Source organism: Montipora foliosa, unplaced genomic scaffold, assembly GCF_036669935.1.
Source record: "Montipora foliosa isolate CH-2021 unplaced genomic scaffold, ASM3666993v2 scaffold_463, whole genome shotgun sequence".
NCBI classification, from domain to species: Eukaryota; Metazoa; Cnidaria; class Anthozoa; order Scleractinia; family Acroporidae; genus Montipora; species Montipora foliosa.
The window spans coordinates 425,683-432,500 of NW_027179771.1; the positions used below are offsets into that span (position 1 = coordinate 425,683).

Below are 6,818 nucleotides of genomic sequence, written 5' to 3' on the forward strand. Positions count from 1 at the left end.
AAATAACAACAACTGCCTCATTTACCTTTGGATCCCCAACCTATTCCCTTATTCCCCTATTCCCTTACCACCCCGCCATTCAGCCGAATTGGAAGGACCATTATATGGCAAGCTCTGAGGAGAATCGCACAGAATCGCACATTTTCTGCAGTGAGGATCGCGTCACTATGCTCAAGTTGATCAGCGATTCACAGTGAATTTCCCCCTATATATGAAATAATTGTGTAAGTTTGAGCGGGGAAACAGCAACAACTGACTGCCTCATTTACCTTTGGATCACCAACCTATTCCCTTCGGAAAGCGTTTTTACAGTGATTTCTGACAAGTATTAATTAGTAGTGTATGATGGAAACAGAAATCGATACAACAAAGGAAATGAGTGAAAAGGTGTTCAGCCGGGAATCGAACCCGGATCTCCTGATAACAAGTCAGATGCCTTACCACTAGGCCACTGAACCAACCCCGCCATTCAGCCGAAATGGAAGGACTTTTATATGGCAAGCTCTGAGGAGAATCGCACATTTTCTGCACGGAGGATGCCGTCACTATGCTCAAGTTGACCAGCGATTCACCGTGAATTTCCCCGTATATATGAAATATATATATATATATTTTTTTTTCTTTTGGGGGTCAGCTTTATATGAAGATTAAGTTCTTCTCTGTTGTCACCCTATTTGCATTTACTTATACATTCTTCCAGTTGTATATATATGCAAATAAAGTTGTTATAAATAAATAAATATGATGATAATTGTGATGATAAAGATAACAATACTAATAGGAAATCAACAATACCAAAAATATGGTAAACGTTTGTCACAGAAGAATGAAATCTTTTTCATAACCACATGCAGTTTATAGAAATAAAGCTTCTTCCTGCGGCATTGATCAATAAAATTCTCTGACCATTCACTAAAACTAAAACAAAACAAACCAAAAAAAACTCGAGTTGTGAAGTGGTCTTGCGCATTATTCGGAATCAGTAGACATTCTTGATAATCTGAAAGGTCTCTAATTCGGAGACGTACTGTTTGAGAGAAAATCATTACTCGTGTCAAACATGCAAATTACGAGTTTCTTCAACAAGGTGTTATCAATTACCGTTAAGATTTCACTTAAACAAATTAAATGTCAATCACTGTTGAGTAACTCAAACAAATCTCTGTGGAGTGACCAGGGGCGTAGCTATATAATTTCGTGACAGTTTATGTGGAGCAATGAACTTACAGCTGTAGTAGACTTGTAAGTCCTGAAAACATCGTTTCTTGGAGTTGAGTTATTTTATTGTCATCAAGACGTCTAGAAATAAAAGTATAAGAAACCTTCTTGAAAGCTAAGTTAACGTAGCACTTCTTTATCTTAATACTACTCTTAAAAGTATATTCAGAAAATTTAATTAAACGAGAACGGTGATATTCATCTCGGATTAGCTTTTAGTAAGGGTCATTCGCTGAGAGTAAGATTTATCAAAATTGGCTCAGTCCCCATCAGCATCAGTAAAGTGTTTTATTTTAAACCAAGTTTTGCGGGAAATTAAAAAAAACAGGCAAACTCGGCTAACTCAATGTTGTACCCAATTCTAATCCTTTGGAAATTTATATGTTAGGAAAAAACTGCGCCCTCGGCCTTCATCCTCGGGCCATACTCGAGACCCAAGGCACAGTTTTTTTTCCTATCTGGACCGACCTTGGCCTGTAAATAACTTTTTTTTCTGTGGCCAGGAAGCAGGTGAAAAATAATTGTTGCCTGATCGCGCACTGTCTCCAGTTTTATATTAATCTGTTTTACTTAAATGCCAAAGCATACTTGTTTTATCGGCACCGATAGAAAATGGACAGTTATCTCTTTTTGGTTGGGTTGAGACATTGAATCAATGGGAGGGAGGTGGGACGAAGGAAAACAGAATTGAAAAAATGGCCCCTACAAATCAAAATCAGTTTGCAATTGTAATCTAGCCGCTAACATACTTTTAAACTTGTTTATTATCCATATAGAAAATCACATTTTTTCTCTTTGTTTTCTAAAAATCTGTTACTGTTTACTACTGCTTTCACGAGAAAGCCATGGAAATGACAGTTGAGAAATCTCAATTGTCAGCTATCAAATGACAAGTTCAAAGACGCACGCACAAAAATTTTAAAAGTTGTCGCTTGCACAGTAAATTTTACACTTTTAAACGGATAAAAGTTCTCTCAATTGTGACACTAAACAGTAAGACCCTGAGAAAGTTGACGTCGATAAATGTTCTTAATCGGAATCAGAATCATCGGATATTGCAGCAAGACGTTTACACTGCTTGTAAACCGGAGGTTTGTTTGAACTCTCTACGCTTGTGTTAGGTGCACTGTTAGAGGTAAAATTAAAAGTGCATCCTTCAATATTTCCGATTTTTTAATAATAATAATAATAATAATAATAATAATAATAATAATAATAGTAATGATAATGATAATGACAATGACAATGACAATGATAATGATAATGATAATGATAATGATAATGATAATGATAATAATAATAATAATAATAATAATAATAATAGTAATGATAATGACAATGATAATGATAATGATAATGATAATGATAATGATAATGATAATGATAATGATAATGATAATGATAATGATAATAATAATAATAATAATAATAATAATAGCGCAAGGTGTTGCATGGGTGATCTATTGTTCCAGTTGTCAATATGCTTCGTTAACTGGTCAATAAAGTCACGACCAGTTTTACCGTAGGGGATTAAGAAGGTGTTTTTTCTCCATGTTGTTACTTCGTTGTATGCTCCATCAATCGTAGCAGTGGTGATTGTTATCATTCCCCCGTCGGAATTTCGGCCCCAGTTAACCGATGCTGGCAAGTTGACAGTCGTATAATTGGGTAGACACTCAGGAACATCATCAGACACATCCGGCCAATCAGCAATTGTAATTCTGCTTTCCTCTGGGATTTGCTGCGGCCCTATGCTGTGCAAATTTGGGCACCTTGTTGGTGAATTACCATTTCCACTTTCTCTGTTTTAGTTGTTTTGACTTTCATTTTCAATATTTTCCTGACTAGAATATTCTTTTGTGGATGTGATATTCCCCAAGTCCTCGACACTTCTTTCTCTAATGGATGGAACTGTTCCATTATTTCTCTTTTTCTCTAGCCTCGCTGCCTGGTCCCGTGGGTTTTGACTCTTCAATTGTAGATTCTTGTATCCGATATCATCCCACAACTCCTTCATAACGTCAATATATCCTCTTTTCCTTCCATTTTCGTTGCAAAGAGGATTCTCTGAAGAAACAAGTTCCTGCGCTTTTTTCTTGCATTCCAAAACATCCTTGTTCATCTGTTCTGTCCATTTTACTTTCGCCTTCCTCGCCTGACTTGACATTCCACTTCCACAGCTATCACGATAGCTGATCAATAATAATAATAGTTATAATAGCAAATTTATTCAAGTGTCAATGGGGGTTAAGCACAAGAGCACTAATTGGGGACACCAACGAAGTTAACTCAAATCAAATCAAATATTGGTTTTTGAGGAAAGGGAAAAAGTACACGAAGAACTACCTCTTGGAACAGAGAAGAGAACCAGAAAACTCAACCCACATTTAACGCGAAGTCTGGGAATCGAACCCGGACCACCTGGGTAGAAGGCGAGTGCATTCACCACTGCGCCACCCCTGCCTCGCCTCGCATAAAATTCAAAAGAATATTTACTCTTGAACAAGGCCTAAAGGGCCAATTTGCAATCAAACAAAAGAACACTAAAATGGAAGCCATTTTGCAATAAGGTGTATTGAGTTAACCAATTCGGTCTATTGGTTATTTTTCCCTCAGAACTTGGTGCAAAAATAAACACTTTTCTGACGCTGATGGGGACAAACCTGATACCAGAGTCGCACTCTTGGCTAATTAATGGACTCTTGGCCTTACTAAATTCTATAATTAAACAATACCAGTACAATTAATCGTACTGGATGTCCTCAAAAGTGTCCTCTAACGACTGAGAGCGGTCAAATCAATACCATCAGCCATCTATCGCAGACATTTCACGAGATCACTATGCATGCGCACAATCAGTCATACCATGTTATGCTCCGCCATCTTTGCATGACCGGTAAAGCATTCGGGAAAAGAAAGAAACAACCTACGATTGTCCTCATCATCCGTTTAGTTACACAACAATCCTCTTCTTTTCTATATACAACGCTGTTGTGAAAAACCTTTACCTGGTTTGCGAGGCAAGCCTAAGTTCTAAAACTTTTCGAGTTCGCGATGACATCGAACCCGTCTTCACTCAAGGACCTCAAGGTTATTATCAGCGAGTCGGAGAGCAATCCCATGGCGCCGCCGGGGAAATCACTTGAAAGTATTCCTACAGCGAATACTTCCAATGCTCCCAATAGGGATAAAAGAGAGTCCCTAGAGAGGACCAACAAAAACAGTCGTCGATGACGATTCGACAAAGAGACCAAAGATCACCAAAAGGAATCAACGAGCTCAACCACAAGATTGACCAGCTAACGCATGTTGTCAAGAATTTTGCGCCCGTTATAAGAGAGCTAAAAACAGCTTACGATGCCTCGTTTGGTGACGATTCTGAGACAATGCGAGTAAAGAGAGCGGCGAGGCCGAAGGATTTATTCGGGATTGTCATGGGCATATGTTTGCTTGTCACGGTGAACGTGGTACATTCATGTAACTCGCTTGATAAACTTCATTTTGAAGGAGACTGCAATCGTCAACTGGATACGGACAAATTCATCATTACCTGTGGTCTTACTTTTCTTGATGTGATGTTGGACGGAAAATTGTTGTTAATTATTATTTGACCTGGCTGCAAGGGAAATCCATCAATTTGGTCACGAAAAAGCGAAGACGGCAGAGCTACAGTGTTAAAAATTGCAACGAATTACGCGATGTGTTTAATGTTAATTTCTACGTCATCATAGTCGCCAATTTAAAACCACAACAGTCATATTCAGCTTACAGACAAGATAATAATCAATACTGAGAGTTTGACCGCTTGCTTTAGAACAATCTGAGAGCGAAATAGAGTGTAAAGATGACTTAATTTGAATCTTTTTACAATTTGCATCATAATTTGTTTATCACCTGCTGTCAAAATACGGATCATTATGAGTATGTGGGCTAAGTCCCCTATGAAAAATTAATAAAAAGAATTATCCAAAAAGCACCTTATATAAATCATGGCCACAAATTATGCAAAGTTTTGTAATAACGTAAATGTCTTTCCTAAAAGCCCCCTTTAAGAAACCTTAAAATTGCCACTCTTAAGACGCCTTAAAATTGCCACTTTTAAGACGTCTTTAAGTTGCCACTTTTATAAGACCTTAAATTTGCCACTTTTAACACACCTTAATGTTGCCACTTTTAAGAGACCTTAAAGTTGCCACTTTTAAGAGACCTTAAAATTGGCACTTTTAACACACCTTAAAGTTGCCACTTTTAAGACGCCTTAAAGTTGCCACTTTTAAGACGTCTTTAAGTTGCCACTTTTAAGAGACATTAAGGTGGCCACTTTAATACACCTAGACGTTTCCACTTTTAGAGACCTTAAAGTTGCCACTTTTAGGACATGTTACGTGTTACCTAGATGGCTATGACACGAACAAAAAAGGGACACAAAATCAATTTTGCAGAATATTTTTTGCTTTAATGTTGTTTCAATGAGATCATGTGTAATTCTAGCGGAGAATTTGCTATAGGATGTCTAAATTAGTTTTGCACAAGTTTGCTCTAGTTGCGCATTACTACGCTCGGTAACTGATCTTTACGATCCGTGTACTGATTGATTCATCCACCACAATATTTAGGTTTACCTTCGCACGCAATCAAACTCAAAATTAATTCCCCAATAGAGTCATCACACAATTTTCTCTCACTTAAACAAGACTGTGAATGTTTGGGAATTTATCTAAAACGTCTGTAGCAGTCAAACATGAAGTTTGTTTGTACGCTTTGAAACAATCTGGCCCTTGAATGAAAGGGGTGCCGAAGTTGTCTTCGTTTCGACTGGGGACTTGTTATGATGATAACAGCCTGATTTACAGGCGAAAGTTAGCGGAAGACCAAGCGAGCTATGAAACTAGCGCAAGAAGGAGGCTTCCTCTGTATGGCTCACAGTTCTTCCCCTTCAAGAATAGGGTTTCAACCTCAGCAAGAGAGAGTTTCGTGATGCTGTTAAGTTACGCTTTCATTGGCCGTTCGATGACGTTCCATCAGTATGTGAGTGTGGAGAAAACTTCACAAATTTGCAAACAAGGGGGCTTTGCAATTGTAATTCCACGTCATAACGAGTTGAGAGACCTCGAGGCCGACCGTTTGAGTATAGCGATGTCGAGGTCGAGCCATTTTTCCAAGACATCACTGACGAACAGCTCAGTAGAGGGTCCAATAGAGCACACACAAGACGCAAGATTGGACATTCGGGCGCGTGGCTTCTGGGATCCCCAGAGCTCGGCATTCTTTGATGTGATGGTTTGCCACCCTAATGCCGAGTCTTACAAGGACCAGGAGCCACAGCAGATCTATCGCACCCATCAAAACTACAAGAAGTGGCAGTACGCAAGGAGAGTGTTGGATGTTGAGCATGGCTCGTTCACGTCGCTTGGATTTTACAACTACTGGAGGGATGGGGGTGCAGATCATTATTAATTAAAATTACTTTTTGTTTTCCAGGTTACATTCCCAGGCAGCAACAGGGACTACAGCCCTGCTCAGTGCCAGTCAAAAAGCAACAATAATAACACTGATTAAGTAACATTAATATTAATTTATTAGCCAATATCAAAAATACC

General features: G+C 38.5%; 1 non-coding gene across 1 annotated transcript; it reads right to left on the reverse strand.

Moving 5' to 3' along the window:
- Nucleotides 1-385: 385 nt before the first annotated feature.
- Nucleotides 386-458, reverse strand: Trnat-ugu (transfer RNA threonine (anticodon UGU)). The gene has a single exon. It is a non-coding gene; the product is annotated as a tRNA-Thr (tRNA).
- Nucleotides 459-6,818: the final 6,360 nt, after the last annotated feature.